Genomic DNA, 21,628 nt, shown 5'->3' with positions numbered 1-21,628 from the left:
CTGACTCATAGTTGGGTGTTTAAGAAGCTGCCATTAAAAAGCACTGTGACCCAACTGACATGAGGTGGTGGCTGTAAGTCATCACCTGAGGTCGCGGTCACTCAATATTGAATGTGCCGATTGTGAACTCCCTTGGCTTAATCTTCTGCACATTTAGTGGCAAGGGAATCTTCGCTGATTTCAATAGAATTTCCTTTTAGGCTCATCTCAGAAAGAAGAGGTTCCTGCAGGCGGCTATATGAACGACGCAAAGTCTGCTACTTGACTGCAAATCCCATCATACCTGACTGAACATTGACCCTACTGCCAGGGGCTTTATGGAAGTGTATTGCTTTATATATAGAACTCCTTTGGGCGGCGGCGGGGGGCGGGTCTTTAAACTTGTTTGTAAATCGCTTAGGTACTTTTTTTTGTTGGAAGCGACCCATAAGTCACCTACTCAGAAGTAAGTGCCACTGAATTCAGTGGGGATTGTTCCCGCGCAAGTACAGTACGATTGCAGCTTAGGCGTTTTGCATAGAGGTTTGCATTTAAGTCAGTCCATTTAAGTCCACGTGTTTTAAGGTCGGGGTGTCATAAGTGTTCAAGGAGAGGAAAATATTGTTATTCTGTTATTACATTTCAATTCAGTCGCTTCTCAGGGGGATTCAGGGCCTAGTGCCTGCATGCTTCCCTCCATTTTAACAACAACCCTGCGAGGTAAGTCAGTCTGAAAGATGGTGACTGACTGCCGCAGGATCACCAGTAAGTTTAACTGCTGAAAAGGGGTTTAAATCCCAAATCTTCCCAAATTCTAGCTCTTGACCGCGCTGGATGTCTATGTACAACCACGTTGCCAACAACACATCCGCCCTATTTAACATGTTGGGCAACAACTGATAAAAAGCTTCATTTCTCAAAGACAGGCGCAGCCTCACTAAATCCCACTTCTTCTCCCACCCCCAAAAATAAATAAATTGTGGGATGAGAGAAAAAGAAGCTCCAAAGCAGCTAGTGAACATTCCTTGAAGACGTAAGCTTGCATTTCTTCTGTTCCCAGCTAGGGCTGCTGTTACAGTAGCCAGGAAAAAACCAGAATATATATTTACTTTCATTCTCCTCTCTCTCCCTCCGTCGCCGCCTTCTTGAAAAGCAGCTGCTGCGGTCCTCGCCGCTGTTCGGCCACGGGAACCTTCCCTTGAAGCCAAGACACACAGAAACGACCATAGCCAGAGAGTCTCGGCGACCGCAGCAGATCAGAGGCAGCGCCGGACGCGCAAGGAAACTGACCGCGGCGAGCACTGAGTCTGCGCCAGCGAGGCGCTACGCCAATAGGCGCGCAGCTCGCGGGTCATTGGCTGGCTGAGGACAGCCGACTGAGACTCGATGTGGTTGTTGCTAGAGCCTCTTTCTTTCTTTCTTTCTTTCTTTCTTTCTTTCTTTCTTTCTTTCTTTCTTTCTTTCGAATGTGCCTGACTAGATCACGGTCTTTTATTCTGCATTTGGCTATCTGATTATAATAAACGCCATCCCTGCCCTCAGGTCGTTGTTTCCACTAATATGGATTAATATTACAGTATTAGAGCTTCCCAGCGTTAGGGGCATGTTCATCACTACAGGGAAATGGGAAGTGAGTTTCCTGCGCCGTACACTTGGGTCACAAAGAGCTGGGTGTCTTGGCCACTGTGTTTCAGTGTATGGCGATGAGAGTGAGAGAGCACTCGTTGTTTTGCTCCGGATTAATTAATCTGCATTGTTTTGGGGGATACGAATTGAATTGGAGTCCTCTGACTCCAACCTTCAGTCAAATGGGGCGCATTAGAAGGGAGAAACCATCCTGTGAAACTATCTTGACCAGCGGGAAGGGCCATAGCTCCGTGCAGAAGCTCGTGCGATGTCCCTGTCTTGTGTATACAAAAGCCCAAATGCATATGGCTTGGACTGTGTAATCAAGAGCCCCAGTCTCTTGCTAAAAGAAACGCAGGAAAATGCTCGTGCCCATCTCTCGCCGCGGGGTGGGGCAAACACCCTGCAATGGAAATCCTTGGGCCTGGGAGTAGCCAGGATTTTTGTAAGGCTACTTTGTTAGGGGGTCAGGACTTTTGTAGGAGGGGCGGAACCGGCGTGATTGGTCAGTTACCGTAGTTAAGTATTGCCATTGTTTTACTTGAACCCCCCTTGACCGCGCCCACGTCCTTGGGGGAAGTTGGAGAGACAATCTAGTTTATCAAGCATCATCTGCCTACAGACACACACCTAGCACTGATAAATGCAAGGAGAGAAACTTCCCAATCCCAAGCAGGCCAGAACAAACATTACTCCCACCTACCCCATCTCTTCCTTTCTAGGCAAGATACAGATAGGTAGCCGTGTTGGTCTGCCATGGTCAAAACAAAATAAAAAAATTCCTTCCAGTAGCACCTTAAAGACCAACTGAGTTAGTTCTAGGTATGAGCTTTCGTGTGCATGCACACTTCTTCAGTGTATCTGAAGAAGTGTGCATGCACACGAAAGCTCATACCTAGAACTAACTCAGTTGGTCTTTAAGGTGCTACTGGAAGGAATTTTTTTATTTTTTATTTTTTTTTCTAGGCAAGAGACATTCCACTTTCAAAGGCAACAGATAACTGTGCCATATTGTACCTGGCTGAGGAATCTAATCGAACAGCTTCCTATTTGGTCTTGTGGAGGCAAAAGGTGGCGGCGGCGGGGGGGGGGGCGTGGATTCAGCTGCTCTTTGAAGGAACCGTTCCTAGTGGCAAATCTCAGTTAACACACAGCACTGGGACGGGAGGAGGGAGAGAGACCTGGACAGCTGTTATCTCCGACCATAACTTAATCCATATAACCCTTCACCCACCAATACTATTTTAATTAATCTAAAATGCGTGCATTGTGTTCTGTACAAACGATACTCTGTGCCCTACATCTCCCGTTTATCATTTAGCTAGGGGAAATCTTTCGGGGAGTTTTGGGGAGCGGGGGTGGGGTGGGGGTGGAATCGCAGTGAACACACCTATTCTGTTTGCGTGCCAGGGTCAGAAGCTGCAAACGACTCTAGGTTCCCTTATTTAAAACCAAGTAGCAACCTCAAAACAGACGCTCAGAAGAGCCCAGTCCACAAAGCCCACCTAATCCAGGCCGTTTTAATTATCTTGCCCTGAAGTTCTCGCGCTCCGTTTGGATTTGCTTGTGAACCCCAGTCTTCCCGAACTTCTTGAGCTGCTTTTTGTTCTCTTCACCCTCAATATTTACGAGATCCGTGGATTTCAGGTGCTTCCTCTTTCCGATAACAAGCGCTCCGGAGGCTGATATGCACAGAGAAGGGCGAGAGAGGGGGAGATTTGAGGTTATGAGCAAATAGTTATTTCACCCTTCGCTCTGCCCACTTTGCAACTTTTTTTTAGGTAGTTTGTCATGCTGCCTAAGTTCCACGGTTTGCAGAGAGAGTGACACGTGTGCAGACGCTGACGGGGCTGTGCGCTCTTACCTGCGAAAGGAGATGTCACCACAAGACTGCTGCCGGAAGTGTGTGTGTGTGTTTCATTCTTAGTCCTGTCAGCACTCTGAAGAGCACAGCTGTAGCCGATTTCCTTCTCCCCCTTTCCAAGCCTGTCTGAGATCTACCCCGCCCCCCTGTTTTGGGGCAGCGCCCGTCCTCAAAGCGCTGCATCCGCTCCCTAGCTTTCTGTTAAGTAGGAAACCACCAACGGTCGTGTGGTTGGTTGGAGTCCCTTTTTGGCTTCGAAAGCGGAAGGCAGGGGCTCAAGACGCGGGAGGTGGGGTGGGGACACTCGGAAAAGACTTGCAAAGTAACTAGTCCGCATTAAGCAACATCTTTTTAACAGCCTACCCAAACCGCCTTGGTAATCATCGATATTCAGGATTAATTGACACAGAGTGGGAAGGGAGCAGCTTCTGCATGTCGTGTTAGAACAGCCCCAGTGACCTGTCCCTATAAAATAAAGGTGCCTGGAAGTCAAACCACCTGTTCTGGCTGTCATCACCCCGCCCCCACAATCCGGTCGCTAAATCTGAATATCTGAAAGCATTACCGGTTGGATTTCTATGTTACGTCGCTGATCAACGGCACGGGAGTGCAGACATTGGAGGAGAAATGGCAAGCCTGAAAATGGCTGCTAGTCTCACTTGTGTGAGGCTCCTCAGCGGCTCTTGGAAGGAACTCTGGACATGCTCGTGTGTGGCACCCTTTCTCACGGGTGCCATTCAGAGAGGGAGGGGGGTTGGGTGTGCTCTGCAATAGCAATTCCCTCTGTGCTTTATGGATACTGTTAAATCCTGATTCTGACAGCAGGTTCGAGCACTAAGGGAAGTCTGGAACCAATGGATCCCTGTCACTTCTCTGGAGAAAGTCAAGGGGAGATTCAGAAAATCATACCCTTCTCCTCCCAAGGAAGTGGTTCATTTCTGCCATGTTAACTGGTTGCTCCACCTGTTCCAGGCTTGGCACAGACCATCGCGTTGCCTCCCACAAAATCACTTTTGCCTGCCGTTGAACCGGTCCAGGGGCTTTTCTTTCTAATGAGCGAGAGAGAAAGGACCAAGAGCTGTTCCTTTTCTCTTTCTCACAAGGCTAGGCTCTGACTGCCTACACACCACAAAGCCAATTTAAAGCACATTCCCACTACCACAAAAGATTCCTGGGCATTGTAGTTAACCCCTCACAGAACTACAATTCCCAGCAACCTTAGCAAACTGCAGTTCCCAGGGTTCTTTGAGGTGAGGGAAATGTATTGCATTTGTATCACATATCCAGAGTACATTATATACTCTTGAGAGGTACTCAAAACTGTGTTAGGCTGATCAAAAGTTTCACTAAATCTGGGTGGACGAATCCATGACGTCACAGAGAAGGTGGGAAAGGGCTGCTACTGGCGTCCAATGCTTATATAGATAGATAAACTGATATTCACTGAAATCAACAAGTCCTGCCTTCGGGAAGCCCGGCTTCCTCCTAAGCTCAGAAGTAGACGCTGGTTCTGGTTAATACAGCAAGGGGATTTGCATACCTTCTGCATAGTCATAGGGACAGGTTGGTTATTTCTTCTCCCATTCCACTCTCCCTCACCCCGCTGTAAGATACTCCCCTCCAGGCTGCAGCCAAGTGGTGGCACGGATTTGAGGCCTGGCTGTCTGCTATTCTATACAGATTCCAGATTCCGTCCAATAAGACCTCACGAAGATGTGGAACAACAACAGCCCCTGGGGCAGGCGCAGAAAGCAAAATCATAGATGCGGCAAGCGGTGGGGAGTGAGGACAGAGTCGTACCAGGTGTTGCAATATCGTAACTGCATCAGTGCAAGGCGAATTGTCTTCGTAGAGAGCAGAAATACGTGAACCGCCTTGAGATCTACGGATGAAAGGCGGTATACACATTTTAATAAGAAGAATAAGAATAAGAACAGGGGCTGGATTCTGGGCATGCAAAGGAACCCGGCCTTGAATTGGCCTTCTCCTGCAACAAGCTAAGCACCAGAAAAGCAGGCAGAAATCACTCTTTCTAGAGAGATAGATTTTCCAGCAACTATAACAGATAATAAATAAAACAAACGTAAAGGTAAACAGAGCACTAACAAAGTTTTCCACGCAACTGCAAACACACAGACGCGTTGAACCTTCACCCAAATCAAGGCAATGTTGTTCCACAGGACTTTCCTGGAGATATCAACGATCCTTGATCATGTCTTCCTCCTAACTCCTGGAACCCACTGTGTGTGTGTGTGTGTGTGTGTGTGTGTGTTCTTTTAATCTCGCTTTCCACACTACTGTACTCCCTCCGAAAGCAGTTCGCTTCCATTACAGACGCAGACTTACAAAGTGAAAGGACGAAAGGAGAGAGTGGAAAAGGTCAAGCAGCGAGCAGTTTAACGATGCTGGGTGGGGAAAGTGATGAGTTATAAAAGAGGCATCTCTCGTCCAGCTGAGGCCTGGTTGTTGTTGTTGTTGTTCTTGCTTGCACAGGGGTCGGGTGTCCTGTGACTTTCTGCTGGGTCTTAGAACTGCGTGCACTGGCAGAGGCCAGAAGTCACATGACCTGCCACCGGCCCTTGGAGCAAACAGGCGAAGGATGCTGCCGGACCAGGCCAGACTCAGAGCCAACGCCTTCCTGTCGGCTGCAAGGATTCCAATTCGACTGGAGTCGCTGTTCCGTCCTAACTTGCGTGCATCAGACTGTGGGGCTGTGCCGGATCCCCCATACTTGGCACTTCCTTAGGTAACTTCAAGCGCCTCACCTGTACCCGGTCTCAATAATCTCCTAACAACCCTGTAAAATAGACGAATGTGATTTTTATAATGCTCCAGTCTGGAAACGTAGCTTGCCTAAGGTCACAACCTGGATCCTTTTTATATCTTTACTTATAAGTAAGCCCCGCTGCGTTCAGTGGAGCATATTCCCTTGCAGTTGCGAGATCAAGGCCAGGGGTGCCAACTTGAATCAAATATTGGTGGGGGGGGGCAGGTAAGCCCTGCCCAACGTAACCGATCACATGATGTGGCACACAAACAGCATTTGAATGGGAATTCCCCATAACTTTTGAGGGAACCGGCCCCCTAAAATATTTAATTGGGGGGGGACAAGGGACCATAGGAGTTGGCTCCTATGGGCAAGGCTAAAGTGAGATTTGAACGGCGCGGATTAACCGTTTCCTTGCCGCAACGGGAATGAATTCCATGGGAATTAAGCATGCTTAGGGTGGAAGAGATTGCAGCCTTAACCGACCCATCACAGCCAGTGTTGGACTGAGACCATAAAACTCACTGCAAAATCTTGGAGCAATCACTGCCTTTCAGCCTAACTCAGCTAATTAGGAACACAGAAATTTCCGTATCCTGAATCAGACCATTGGTCCTGCTGGTTCTATGCTGGCCAACAGTGGTTCTCCAGACAGGGGCATTCCCGGCCCGATCCGGAGATCACAGATTTACAGCGTTGGAATAGACCACAAGGGTCATCTAGTCCAACCCCTTGCAATGCAAGAATCTTTCACCTAACGGTGCGGCACCAACCAACAACCCTGAGATTAAAAGTCTCACGCTCTACCAACTGAGCTATCCCTCAGAGATGTTGGGGACTTGAACCTGGGACCTTCTGTATGCAACGTTGACGTTCTACCACTGAGCTACAGTCCTTCCCACAGAGATAGTAGGCTCTGACGTGCCACAGACTTCGCTATCTTTTGCCACGTTTAAGCTGGAAGTGCCTACCGGAGGAGGAATAACAAAAAGCAAAACCACCACCATCTACTGTTTTTGAATGAACTGTCTTCTTGCCATTGGGGGGGGGTCCGGATTCGCTTCTAAAGAGCGTCCCTAACTCCATTCTCTAGCAACCTCTCAATATTATGCATGTCTCTGTATAGTCGATAGGTACATCAGAAAAAGCGGTAAGGTTTTTAAGAAAATCTCTGATCATTAATTCCTAAGTCCCGCTGCTGCTGCTGCTGCTGCTGCTGCTGCTGCAACAACAACAACAACAACAACAACAACAACAACAACAACAACAACAACAACAGGTTGGTGAGTGTTGCGTAGATCTCAAATGTGATCTTTTATTAGCATAAAGTGAGGACATTTTGGGCTGCGGAACTGGCCTCTCGTTCCGGCTTTTCACTAGTGGAAAGTGCTTACTCTCCTGCAAGTCCTTACAGGGTCCCCCTCCCCTCTACGGACCGCAAACACCCTCCTGAGGGGCGGGTGATACCTCCGGAACATTATGGGGTGTAAGTAGCGGCAGCGAAATCTGCGAAAATTACATGCGGATCTCCGCTGGACTTGCGCAAATCCACCGTTGCACACAGCCCGCTGAACTCAATGGGGCTTCGTTCTGAGCAGACCCGCGTGGGATCGCACTGCACAGCTGCAAGCCCGAACTCGCTAACTGGAGGCTGGGGGGGGGGGGAGAGAGAGAGAGAGAGAGAGAGAGAGAGAGAGAGAGAGAGAGAGAGAGAGAGAGAGAGAGAGAGAGAGAGACTTTCCTGAAAGGTCGCCTACGCAGCCAGGAAAAACGATTTCTCGACGTGCCAGGGATTCTTTCAAAGGCAAGCGGGCGTTTCCTGGACCTCGGTCGAACTTCCGCTGCCTGTTGCAGACTTTGATCTTCTGCAGACTTTTGATTCTGACTCGCCTTCGGAAATCGCCCAGGCCACAACAAAGGGAGCCTGGTGGTGCGTGGAGCTGTGTGTGTGTGCTTCGGGGAGGCGAGGGGGGGACAAAGACGTAGAAGAGACGGTTCACTTCAGCTTCGATATTCACAAAAGCCCTCAGTAAATTGTAACTAGGACAGAAGAAAGATAATTGATTTTTTCTGACGCTCTCTCTCTCTCTCTCTCTCTCTCTCTCTCTGTGTGTGTGTGTGTGTGTGTTCTCGTCTCTGGGTTGTAGGAGGAAAGGAAAGGACCGACTTTCCAATTATTTTCAAGAACTGATTTCCAGGGAAGTGACTGAAGAAATCCAAAGCAATTCCCGCAAGGCGCTTAGCTTCCAGTCCTTTGCACACTGGGGCAGATTCAATTTCAGTGCAATAAGGACCTTCTTTCGAATATCGGTGTTTCTCAGAGGACCCATAATCAGGAATCAGCTGGGAGAATCCTGGACCCGGTTTCCGGGTCAACTCCGTCCTAGTTCGGGAACAGTGAGTTGCGAGTTGGGGTGTGTGTGCCCCGAAAGCTCATCCTTCCAGGGATGAGGGTGACTGCCCCTGAAATAATAGAATAATGGAATAATTGTAGAGTTGGAAGAGATCACAAAGGTCATTTAATCCAACCTCTTGCATTCCTGAAAGAGTCCTGCGCTCCTGGTCGGAAACCGCATTTGTGGTTTGCAGCTTGTGGCCACTCCGAGTATTCCGGTCCTACTTGCTTTACCTCCCTCGGTTGAGCGGAACAAAGATGTGTGTTTTACACAGCCAAGGCTACCCCTCTGCTTTCCGAAGGACAATTGTTGGGTTTGGGTAACGCTACTCGCACCCTCTAGAACGAGTTGCCCCGCCCTGACAAAAGAAAAACCCTGACCCAGAATTAATGTAATTATTCGAACCCGGGTACAGCTGCAAACCGCTGGATTCTAGAGCTCTGCCGGCAGCCCCAGTGTCCTGAGCACAGTCTCTTTTCTGCGAGGACGTCACTTTAGATCCCTTCAGGTACTGGTCGCGTTATTTTTGCTCCAAAAAGAGAGGTGCCTGAAAAGAAAGTCTACCTGGAAACTCCGCTACCCTTGTTCACTCATCTCAAGTCGGTACATAATTCCTGAGGCTGTGATATCTCAGAGATGGAGAAAATGTCCTCTGTGTGTGCTCAGAGGAACCTTTAGTCAGATGCCAGCCAGGACTCCAGCACTAGCTTTGATGTCAGAACCTGCTCTGATACTGAAAGCAGATTTTGGAGCGTATCATTTATGCAAACTTTCCTTTAAAGGAAACTATTATTTTAACAGGCTACAGTAAGTTTATGCACTGCTTAGAGATCCATGCTGGTCTAAACAAGCAAGAACCACTGTTGGTTCAAAAGCCACATTAGGGCAACACCTTCATTACGTGCCCAAATGTCACAAAACAACGCGCAAGCTTTCGAGTTTTCCGGGGCTCTTCGGCGCCTCGCGCGCTATTTCGTAGCATTTTTATTAGCCCAACAGAGGTCTTAGATGATCTCCCGCATTTTTTCAGCAGCCAACACGGCTACCTCCACGTTTTCTGCTACTCCTCCTTTTTGCTGTTGCAGTTTCTGAAGCTGCTCTTTTTGTGACAGCCTCTCATTCCCAAAACGCACCTCCCTCCCGGGATTAGGTATTTCCGAAGTGGGGCAGGAGGATGTCTCGTGCTATGTGTGCTGCGTGGTAAAGAATAATTCCAGGTACATTCCATAGGTGGCATCGTGCTACTAGAAATGGTCTCTGCGCGCGAAAGCGAGGAAGCCGCCGAACCAGGCGCGAGAGCCGCTTTGTTTCAGCAGAAACTTCTCCGCTCGCCTTGAGGAATAAGTGCCACCTGGTTAAAAACCACACAAGCAGAGGATGGGTGGCCATCTGTCTGAGACTCCTCTAGCTGAGATTCCTGCATTCCACGGGGGTCCCTTCCAACGCTACAGTTCTATGATTCTATGGCCGCACAATCGACCCTCCACTTAAACCAATGGGGCTTTTCGTTGTCTTCACACCAGAACCTACGAGATACCAATCCGACAGCCTGATCTTCGGGTTCAGTGAGATTTACTCCCAAGTAATTGTGTGCGTTCTTGGACGCCAAACGCCCCTTCATAATCCTGATGTATTATAATTTCAAATGAACTATTCATCCGGTTGTAAATGCGTCTTGAGGGCACTTACACCTTAGACCCATTTATTCGGGTTTAACTCTCCCGTTGGGCTGTGTGTGCCATTTTTCTCCTGGATCTTCCCTTCTCTCAAAAGTATTATTAATTATTATTATTATTATTATTATTATTATTATTATTATTTTAAGTACTTCACATATTCTGAGTTTGCGCAGTGTGTGTGTAAAATCACAGCCTCTGAAAGCACATGGAAATTGCCATCCACACACAAAATCGTAGGAGCTACAATTTCGTGTGTAGGTGATCAAAGAGGCGATGAATCTCAGGAATCTGGGGCTCAGAAAGCAGGGTCATCCATCGATTTTCACTGTGGTCTTCTTCTGCGCCCCTGTAGCCTGGAATCAGCAATCCTTTTCTGCCCAAGCAGAAGACACGCGGGTGAGGACTCCGATCTGTCTCTATCCCTTCCCCCGTCCCTCGAAAACCAGGACACAAGAGATTTGGCAGAACACGTTGGGTTGCTCCAGGTTCCAGGACGTCTGTGCTTCCATCAGCCGCTCCCTGGGCAGAAATACGACGGGGATTAGGGAAACTGGTCGGCCAGGAGAAGTTTGGGCGTGTCGTGGGGGAATGAATGGAACTATGTGTGCACTCACTGGCGCTGTGGTCAGGAACCGAAGCTGATGTAGACAGAATAGCAATGTGGCAACCGGGTGGTGGGGGAAACCTGCACCCAGGGGGTTGATGTTGGGGGACCCATGCAGAGGCGCTGGCTGGGCTGCTGACCCTCAAACCACTGCGCCCCACTGTAGACTGCCCGGACCTGAGCCAAGCCCCAGTGGACCTCTGCCTTAGCGCCAAGAGCGGCTTCAGGAGCCGCGCAGCGCCTCGCGCTGGGAAGTGAAGTCCAAAGGAGATCTGGAGCCTACAGCTGGGGAGATGCTTGGCCACGCCATCCTGTGGGAATCAGTGCCACTACGGTCAGTAGGGCATGCTCCCTAGTAAGTGTCTTTAGAACCCCATCCTAAGCCACAAGCGCAAAGCAAAGGCCACTCCGGCGCCGCCGCTGCCGCCACCCCCGAAATAAATAGAGGGCTGGAAGCCGAGCGATCTTTGACGGACACCACCCAGAACATGACACCCATCAGTTGCACACACACACACACGTTTCAGGCTCTCCCGGTTCTCCTCTCCTTCCCGCCACGGAGAGAGGAGGAGGCTATTTCAGCCACCGGGACCCGCAAACTCACACAGAAAAATCCTTGTGAGATAAAATTGCTCCATTCGGAGGCGGTGCGGGGCTGGAGTGTGTGTGTGTGTGTGTGTGTGTGTGTCGGCGGCTGCGGCAGCGAGCAGCTTTATCTGACACTCTCCGCCTTGCAAGGACGTTTCACACAAAACGCCTTTTGTTCCCGGGGACGGCGGCGGCAACCCCCACCCAATTTGCCTCGAAACACAAACATGCGTGTTCCTCGCAAACCAGGCTCGGCTCTTCGCAGCAACACTGTCCGTCCCCCTCCCCTCCGCGACAGCCAATGAAAGGTTGCCGTGACAGGCAGAGAATCTCGCCCTACGTCCATCCCCACCACCTCCCCGGTCTTCTTCTCGGATCCATTTTGTCTGAGCTACACACACCGTATATTCGTGTTCGGGGAGTTGTTTATCTTCCCCGCCGGGTTCTGGAAAGAGCCAGCAAAATCCAGTTGTTCATCAGAAAGGGAGGGAGAGAAAGGGAGGGAGGGAGGGAGGGAGGGAGAAGCCCCCTGAAATGGACCAGAATAATATCTCTCTCTCTCTCTCTCTCTCTCTCTCTCTCTCTCTCTCACACACACACACACACACACACACACACACGTTTGCCTCTTTAGTTCCTCAGCTAGGGTAAAATAGCCCTGTTGTGAAGGAGGGGGGGCGCCGTGCATTTGCATGCTAGTCCCCCCCAGCCCCCACCCGCAATCTCATCCGTGGCACATCAGCTCGCTGACGTCAACAGAAGAGAGGAGGAGGAGGAGGGAGGAGGAGGAGGTATAAATTGGAATGTGACAGCTGTAAGGAGGTGTGACGGCGGCAACTCCTTCGCCTCGGCTAGGAGACGAGCCCTTTCCAGGCCGCCCCATAGGCCCGCCCTCCGTTAGTGTCTGCCTTAATTTAAACCGCGCAAGGGAAGTCGCCAGGATTTGCACACACCCCCGATCTGTTTCCAACAACACACCGAATCTGAAACGCGAAGCAAAAAGAGAAGGCGATGGGAAAACCAGAGGGCCCCTGAGCACGTACAGAGTGCCTTTCCTCCCATCATCCTTATACCGCCACCGCTATTCCACTGACATCTGCCACGGCTAGGAAAGAGCTTCCAAGCAGGCAAGAGAGCCGTGCTGTGTTTGGGGGGGAGGGAGCCCACCCATGCCTGTTAGATTGGAGAAGTACGTGTTCCGCTACCCCCTCCCCGTTTGAACGTCATGCAACGTTGGTGAGCCAGAGGGAATTATTATTATTATTATTATTATTATTATTATTATTATTATTATACACGGCTCCCCAAATTGATTGACAGCAGGGTAGGGAGCGGCAGCTGTGCCAGCACCACTTCCTTCTCAGATAGGGGGGATTCCCTCCTCTCCACCCCCCCCCCAGCAAGCAGGTCCCTCCAGGGGTGCTCAGGTGACTGCGGCACGAGGGAGCTGCAGCCCTGCCCTGCCCTCCCTCCCTCCCTCCCTTCCTTCCTTTTGGCAGCAGCGCCCGGATCCGTGCCTAAACAAAAGCCATTACTGCGTGCGAAAGTATCTCCCGCTCATTTGCATTCCGCCCCTAATAAGCAAGCGGAGGATTTGCAGCAGCCTGCGCTTAATAATAATAATAATAATAATAATAATAGCCCGCGAGATGGGGGCGGGGAAATATGGCAACCACATCTGTGTCTCGATCAGCAGCAGCAGCAGCAGCAGCAGTTCCTGCGGCCCCTGCAGCCCTGCCCCTCCCTTCCTCGTTCCTTCCTGCCTGGGCACCGCGCTGCTGCTGCTGCTGCTGCGGCTTCACCCGGCCTCTGGCGGCGGCTGTGCTCGGCTCTGGCATCGATCGCCTTTTAACTCGTCTCGGGCTCGGGCGGGAGAGGGAGAGAGGGAGCGGGCGCGCGAGGGCGGGGGAGGAGGAGGAGGAGGAGGCGGCGAAGGCGAAAGCGCCGAGAGAGAGAACAAGGTAGATACTGTATTTAGGTTCATGCCCTTATATGGTGACGAACGCGGCGCCCTGCAGACTAGCTGCACCATAAAAGGAAGCGGCGCGAGAGCCTCGGGTGAGCTGTTGAGCGCTGATTGGTGCGCCCGTATCTCGGCAACCGGGCTTCAGTGGTGGAAAAGAGCCGAGGATTCTAACCCCGCGCGCCTTCCCCTTCCCCTCCCTCCTTCTCTCTCTTTTTATCACCCCCTCTCTGCCCCCCCTCCCGCAACCCACCACAAAGTCAGCAAAGGCAAATATGGTGGGAAAGAGGGGAGGGGAGCCCCGTGCCCGCCTCCCTTCCTTCTCCTCTGACATGTCGTCTTCTTGCAGCTGAAATTGCCAATTTGGCTCCCAGCAGATAATGGGTTTCCACCAGACCAATTCTCCCTCCCTCCTTTTCTGCTCCCTCTCCCTCTCCCACCCCCAGCTCTCTGGCCTGCGTAAGTCAGAAAGAGCGTAATAATAATTACAATTAGCTGCGCAAAGAGATGGCTTCTACTGGAGTGGCTGGGTTTGGAGCTCAGAGACTCGTGTGTCTGTCTGTCTGTCTGTCTGTCTGTGTGTGTGTGTGTGAGAGAGAGAGAGAGAGAGAGAGAGAGAGAGAGAGAGAGAGAGGCGCGGGAGGGATGGATAGGGAGACAGATAGATCTAGGTGTACATGACGGATGGACACGTATGCCTAAGTGATGGATGGCCCAATGAATACCAAGCCTTGATGGATGGGTTCAGCAGAAAGAGGAGAGGGTGCAGGGATGTTCACATTGGTTAGAGAGATTTCGGGGGTTGATAGATGCAGAGGAAGGGGACAGGTGGGCAGAAGGGCAATGGGGAAAAGTTGCGCATTCCCTCCTACGCCAAGGGTCGTTGTCAGCGTTGCACAGGTGCAAGCCACTTCGCCCCCAAATGCGCTCTCCTCGGAAGTGGGATGCACGTGTTTCCGCATACCTGCTCTCCGCATCCACACGTTTTCACGCGTACCCTTACTCAGCTTTACGAATGTGTGGCGCAATCCTGTTGTGCATGTTTATACCAGCAACCAGTGGCGTAGCGTGGGGGGTGCAGGGGGGGCTGGCCGCACCGGGCGCAACATCTGGGGGTTAGGGTTAGGGGGCGCAAATCCACGGGTTAGGGGGCGCAAATTACTTGCCTTGCCCCGGGTGCTGACAACCCACGCTACGCCACTGCCAGCAACCAAAGCCCAGTGGATTCAGAAGGGGCCTACTTCCGTAAAATTTGAAAGGGTAAGATTTTGGCCTCGGCTCGTCTCATTTTTAAAGGGAGCCACAACCGAGGACAGAATTAACCAAGCTCCCAAATCCAATTTGCTTAGGCTAGCTAGCCACAGAAGGCCTCGCTGCCTTATGGACAGATGCTTTTGAGACTGGGCTTGTCTCTGGATGACCTGGGAATTCCTAGGAGCCAGAAAAGTCCAGTCCATGGGAGCGTTACGCGTCATGGACGCCCGTTTTGTGGGATGCTGCTGCTGCAGAAGACCATTTAACATTCTTCCCTTGAAATGAAAGGGAACATTGAGGAACATGGAAGACTTTATTTCCCCCTAGTGACCTGGCGGACACCGCAGTGGTCTCTACCAGCAGTGAGACAAAGTGGCAAGAGTGGCGCAACCTCTGCGTTTTGGAAATTTAGGTGGCCACTGGCCAGTCCTCTAGGTGAATAGGTGCGCTATTAAAGGCGTGTGAAGGAAAACGAAATAAACTGGGGCGGGGGAGAGAGAGAGAGAGAGCCCTAGCGCTTAAATCCTAGTTTGAGCTCCTACTTGATCCGCGGCATTTTGTGGACGCAGAAGGAGCGGATAGGTATACATAACATGGGCGGAGGTGCAGAGACTGGAGGGGAAACCAGTTTTACAAGGAGAGGGGAAAAAGCAGAAAGAGGAGAGGATTCATTCTTGTTCAATAAATAAATACCGGGGAGCGTTTCGTTTTTAAGAGACAAGGAGACTCTTTTGTCTTTTCGGTGGCAGCAGAGGAGCAGGGAATCTCTCCTGCCATCTTTGCCGGTATCTGAAATGGCTGCTGCGGTTACCATGGGGGCCCTTGCGCCGCAGTGGCTGGTCGGCTGCGGAAGAGGCAGCGTGGTAGTTAACCTCTCGCGTGCCACCTCAGGTCTCCTGGACTCTGGGGTGGGGGGCGAGAAAGGCGACCGCAGCCCCGCTCCTCCCTCCTTCGATTGCGCTCAGGCTCCGAAAGACCCATAGGTTTCCAGGGCGAGAAGACACTGTCTTCTTCAACCTCCCTCCTCTCCACTGGCCGAGGGATCGCGTCCAGCGTTAGCTCGCCACTTGCTTATGGCCTGCTCGGGGGTAGGGGAGAACTAGGAAGTCCGCAATGCCCGCTGCTGCTGCTGCTGCTGAGCGATCAATCCGAGCCCAGCCTCCGAGCCCGGCGCCGCTTCCTCTCTGGCAGCTCATAACAATGTAGGTCACCCTGCTGCATGAGATTTGCAGGCTGGGATTGAAACGGCTCGCCTGGCAGCCCGGAGCTCCGAGCTGGCCTCGCTCAGCAGCCGGCTCTGCACCACCCACACAGCTCTTTGGTTCAGAGATCGCTGCTGTGGCGCGGAGGGAACCAGCCACGACGAAGCCCTGGTGTGTGTGTGGGTTTTTTTAGAGGCTTCTCAGGAGGCTGCAAGCTGGAGCTTCCGGCCCCCCGAGCTGTGCCAGCTGCCCAGAGCTCGCTCGCAGGCCCACCTTCGTAGCCAGCCGCAGCTGAGGCCTTGCGCCTGGGAGCAGGTGCAGCAGGGGAGAGTAGAAGCATGCCTTCCCGGAGCGCAGGGATCGAGTGGCCCCGCTGGGGCAGGAGCGCAAGAGGCGGCCCACCAACGCCCTTGTTGTGTGTGAAGCCCCTGGCCTGGCACCCAGTCTCTGATGCCCCCCTTAGCCTGGCCACCGCAAGGCGCCTCGCCAATAAAAGACTCTCCCTGTGGGGAGAGAAAGAAACGCCTGGCTTCCTTCCCCTAAAGTGCGCGGACAGGCAGCGTTTTGAAGGTGCCCGTGAAGATGTGATGGCAACTGGAGAACTCGCCCGGCAAAAACTGTCGCCGGCAATGGCATCCGTGTCTAAGGTCAGCCGTAGATGGTCGCTGACGTGGATTGTCGCCGACCAAGCGAGAGAGAAAGGTTGAGACCTCCCTCAAGCTATCCTAATCCTTTGTCGGAAGTGCAGGATCCCTAAGAAACACGCCTCATTTCAGAACATTTGCTGTTTCCTGCAAGGAGCGCCCGAAAATCCGCAATGGAATGAATTCTAAGGGAAGGCCCGTAGCTCAGTGCTACGTATCTACAGTACCTGGTTTCCACGCAAAAGAGCTGCTATTCAGTCCCCGGGATGCCTATCTGAAACCTTAGAGAGACGCTGCCGTAGCACTACCAGCTTCCGATATTTCTTTATTTTTTTGGCTCACATTCTTGTCTCAAAAGTGAACCCCACCCCCCGTAAAGGTCTACGCTTCTTCAAAAAGTATAGACAAAGCAGTTAAAACAAAAGAGGCCGTAGGTAGATCTTTCTTCTGCGCCTGACCTTGGTTTTGGCCTTCATATTGAAATCCAGCAATAACTGGAGTTCAGTTCTTGCTGATGTCCATATGAAGTTCATTGTGAAGGTCGGATTCAGTTTGAAAAATTCGCTTACAATATCGCCCCAAACTAAAACGCAAGCAGACAGAGACAAGGGTTACCAAAATAGACGCTGGTCCCGGCTGCAACCGTTTGGCGCTATTTTCTCTCTCCCGCCCCATTCACAGTTATCTATCTGCTTGCCTGCCTACCGTGAAACGTCGCCCAGGACACATTTTTTTTGAAACTTCATTGATTTCAGGATTTAGAATCTGAGCTAAAGGCTGTGGAGATTTAGGGTGTTCAGCTAGGGACAGTGGCGTAGCGTGGGGGGTGCAGGGGGGGCCAGCCGCACCGGGCGCAACATCTGGGGGTTAGGGGTAGGGGTAGGGTTAGGGGGCGCAAATCCACGGGTTAGGGGCGCAAATCCATGGGTTAGGGGGCTCAAATTACTTGCCTTGCCCCGGGTGCTGACAACCCACGCTACGCCACTGGCTAGGGACCAGAGATGCAGACGCTGCAATTCACTCGCCGCTTCCCCTGGAGTTGTAAGTTTCAGGGAGACGTCGGAAAAACTATCCCGGCGCTTTACAACTGGCCAGTCTGAACTGCACGCTGCAGCCCTTTCCCCACTTGCCAGGGAGCAAAACCCGGCAAGCTTCCCTTAGACTAACACGCATGCTGTGAGGATCGTGCCACCTGCGCACACGCGACACGAAAAGACACCTTGTTCGCGAGCTCAGTGTGTTTGGAATTCCCGGCTGCGGCTGCGGCGCGCGCGTGCGCGTGTGAACGTGAGAAAGAGACACTTGACGTGGACGAAGCAGATCCCACACCTTGCCAAAGTATCCAAACTACGGGCATTCGATGTTTGCCTTCTGCTTCGGTGTCTGCACTCCCTTGGCATGCATTGGCACGTTGCTTCCGCCCTCCACGTGCTCCTGCCCGGCCGCGAGAGGCGTGTTCCGAGCTCTGCCAACCTCGCCAGGGCCGATACCGCCGCGGCTGCATCCGCACGCTCTCTCTCTCTCCCGCGCCCGCCCGCCATGGCGGCTCCCTTCGCCAGCTTCAACGCGCTTCCTTATACGGCTGGCGATCCGGCGCTCGCCTCTTTTTAGACCCTTGACAGCAGCGCCTGTAGCCGAAGCCCGACGCGCCTCGCGAGAAAACCCCCGGTGTCGGTCTCCTCCTCTTGACCTGTTTAATCCCGGGTGAAATACCAGTGCCTAAAAAGGCTTTCGAGCGTTTATTTGGTTTCTGTCTGGAGATACGATTATAATATATACACCCACTCCTCGAAGGGAAGCGGGTGGGGGGGGGGGGAAGTCTGGGTATATGGCTGCATATACCATGCCACTTTTACAGCCCTGAAGCCTCTCCTTTCTTTCCATAGTTTCACTTCCAAGGAAGTGTGCGCAAGATAGCAGCCCCCGTGCTTTCGATGTTTCACACGCCCTAGTTCAATAGTGGGATTTACTCCCATCCACCCCCTTTAAAAAAAGAACAATAATCGGATCGGAGTGAAACCCCTTCTTCCCCGCCGCACCCCGGTGAGGTAGGACACCACTTCTACTCGCGATTCACAGACGAGAGCCAACTGAGTGAGGCTAAGAGGCGGCGACTTCCCCAAAGCTAGAAGGATTTCTTCGAAGCCAGCTCCCAGCCCTGAAGACGTGCTCCGAAATGGCACTACTCCCAGCTTGGTTTTGCAGTTTTGTCAGCGGATTCGGATTCCTATATTATACCTGCGTTTAGACAGATTGAGAACGCAGGAACCGAAGTTTCGTTGCCTTTTCGCTGGTGGCAATCCAAGGTCCAAGCAGATATTTTGCAGAAGTAGACATTTGTTCTCTCATCCGATCACCAGCAACTCGGGCAGTTTCGCACCTCTGCACATCATACCCCAAATTCACAAAATTACACTCTCCCCCACCCACCCACCCCGAGTTAATTAATCTACAATGTGCCGCCTCTTGGAGTACTTTTCCTATTGCTTACAGACTAGACTCCTTAATCGGAGGGTATTTATTATGGGGGCGGGGGAAGGATCAGTCACCCCAGTTGTGGGTGAGGGGTGGTCAACAGGATGCTCAGTATGCATACCCGCGAGGAAATAAGCCCCATGGACCGCAGTGGGACCCAGCCCAGAGGCTTAGGATCGCTCTGCCCCGCTCTCTTCTTGCGCATCAAATGAATGAACCAGCTGAGAAGGACCACCCGCCGGCCCTGACTCCTTCTCGGTCTCTCCCAGCCCTGAGGCAGGTTCAAGACCTGCGCCAAGACATGTGCCGTCTGTCGGACGCCCGGGGAGGTCAGCTCAGGCTACTTGGGCGTTTGCTGCGGCTCTGGCCCAAGCTCTGCTCCGGGTCTAGGGCAATCCCGGAGAGGTGACCTGGTGGATCCCTGCGGGCACTAACTGCAAGGCGGCAGAAGGCACGCTTGCTTCTGCCACGCACCAGAGCAGCCTCCTTCAAAGTCTTGCTGTCCAGAGGCTGAGCAGGGGGTCGGGTGGGGAGGCGGGAGGGTCTCCTCTTCCAGGTTTCAGAAACAGCTGGGAAGGAGGAGAGGCTGGTGGGGATCCGGGGAACGAAGGAGCAAGAGCCCAGCTCGGATCGCTCTTCTGGAAAAAAGAAAACCGAGTCTAGGCAGCCATTTTCTGATGTTTTTCTGCCTTTAGGATTGGATCACGTTGGAGAAAGAGGAGACGGAGCGGGGAGGGGGGGGCGCAGGAGCTTCGAGGGGGGGGGCGATCCTGCGGCAGAAGAGGCAGGGGCTGCTGCTGCCCGGCGTGGTGGGTTTCGGCGAGCCGGAGCGGCGCAGGGAAAAGGGCTTTATGTGCCTCTGCCCACCCCTTGCCCCGCCATTTTGTACTTCGCCAGCTTTTCCCTAAAGTAGAGAGAGAGAGAGAGAGATGGCTGGCCACATGGATCCTTCGCGGCTGCTGGGGAAGAGAGAGGCACCCCCCAGCCCGACTGCTTTCCCTGCTGTCACCCCTCTGGTCCTCATGCGGCGGCGGCGAGGGGTGGAAATAATGAATAGAGAAGCAACAGGCTCGGACCTCCGCACACTTAGCCCCGCTGAGCGGGGTCCCCTGGTCTTCTCCAGTGTGAATCTAGAGTGTCCCCCCTCCACTTTGGGGGCTCCGCATAACAACAAATGGGGTCAGGCCAGGGTCCCTAGCTTCACCTCTACCCGACTCTCCCGACAACCCCCCACAAATATAAGCACACCCCACGCGTTTGCTTCGGATTCTTTAATCCCGAATCACTGCTGACTCTGTTTCTGTACCCACAGCCACCAAGGCCGACGGGACTATGGGGTGGAGAGGATGGAAGGGGCGAGCCCCTACAGCCTTCTTGGAAATTCTCAGCATCCACTGAGATACAGTGGTACCTCGGGTTACAGACGCTTCAGGTTACAGACTCCGCTCACCCAGAAATAGTACCTCGGGTTCAGAACTTTGCTTCAGGATGAGGATAGAAATCGTGCTCCGGCGGCGCAGCGGCAGCAGCAGGAGGCCCCTTTAGCTAAAATGGTGCTTCAGGTTATGAACAGTTTCAGGTTAAGAACGGACATCTGGAACGAATTAAGTACTTAACCCGAGGTACCACTGTATATTTAAAGTACCCTTATAGCTCTCGAACAGTCATAGCTTTCCCCCAAATAATTCTGGGTGCTGACCTCGCAGAGCTTTTATTCCCAGCACCCTTAACAAACTGCAGTTCCCAGGATTGTCCATGGCTGTTCCAGCGGTATAAGACTGCTTTGGATGTGTGCCGCGTGGATGTGACAACCCAAAACCACGGAGAATTTCCCAGCTGCAACTTCTCCCCGGATTCTAGCCAGTTCTTCCTGGTCTCTCCAACAAGTCACCTGCTACTCAGCTCCTCGGGCCTGAGGGCCAGGATGCCACCCGTTGCCAGCGCAGAAACGGGAGAGTTTGAACGCCGCCAAGGGCAGCCGCAGTAGCTCAGGCTCGGCTTGAGAACAGGGTGACAGTTCCAACGGGGTGTGCACCCGCTTCTCCCCTTTGGAAGCCTGCAATATTGCACCACGGAAATGAATGAGAGCGGTGGTCTTGGCTTCGGTTATCCGACCCCTCCGGAGAGTCCAAAGCAACGCTTAGCCTTGGCTTAGCCTCTTCTCAAATATGCTCACCAAAGCCTTCTGTTGTCTATATGCGTATCTAGACTTCTGTTGTGTATATGCGTATGTGTGTATGTTGTATATATGTGTGCGTGTATATATATATTTTCTGTTGTATGTATATATGTGTATATATACACAGAGAGACACGTCTCCATCGCAGCCATTATGGCACATGAGGCTGTGGGCGGATGGGAAGGAACTGGGCGAGAGGAACCCTTCGGAGACCTTTGTCACCGTGAGACACAAACCCATCGGACTTCGATGCCGATCTCTGGCGGGGCTGCTGAGGCCCAACTCGGCGCTCGGCCGAGAATGATAGGAGGCGGGCAGCTCTCCCACAGAAACCCTTCAGAGCAGGATGTCTCGCAACCGAATTCCCTACTGCACCGTGTTTGTTTTGCCTCTCCAAACCAGTCCAAC

At 52.3% G+C, this 21,628-nt stretch overlaps 2 long non-coding RNA genes across 2 annotated transcripts in view; one reads left to right on the top strand and one right to left on the bottom strand.

Annotated features, from left to right (window-relative positions):
- Window positions 1-21,628, top strand: part of LOC309335166 — a 722,355-nt gene that overhangs the window by 547,646 nt on the left and 153,081 nt on the right. The gene's annotated exons all lie outside the window — the stretch shown is intronic.
- On the bottom strand, window positions 3,092-4,724 carry LOC309335424. The gene is made up of 2 exons (XR_014153493.1): window positions 4,035-4,724; window positions 3,092-3,287 (listed from the first exon to the last, which is right to left on the bottom strand). It is a non-coding gene; the product is annotated as an uncharacterized lncRNA (long non-coding RNA).

The sequence above is a fragment of the Podarcis erhardii genome, assembly GCF_964252035.2.
Source record: "Podarcis erhardii genome assembly, chromosome: 2".
Lineage (NCBI taxonomy): Eukaryota > Metazoa > Chordata > Lepidosauria > Squamata > Lacertidae > Podarcis > Podarcis erhardii.
Note: the sequence above shows the minus strand (reverse complement) of the source record. Positions and strands in the feature narration are given on the sequence as shown.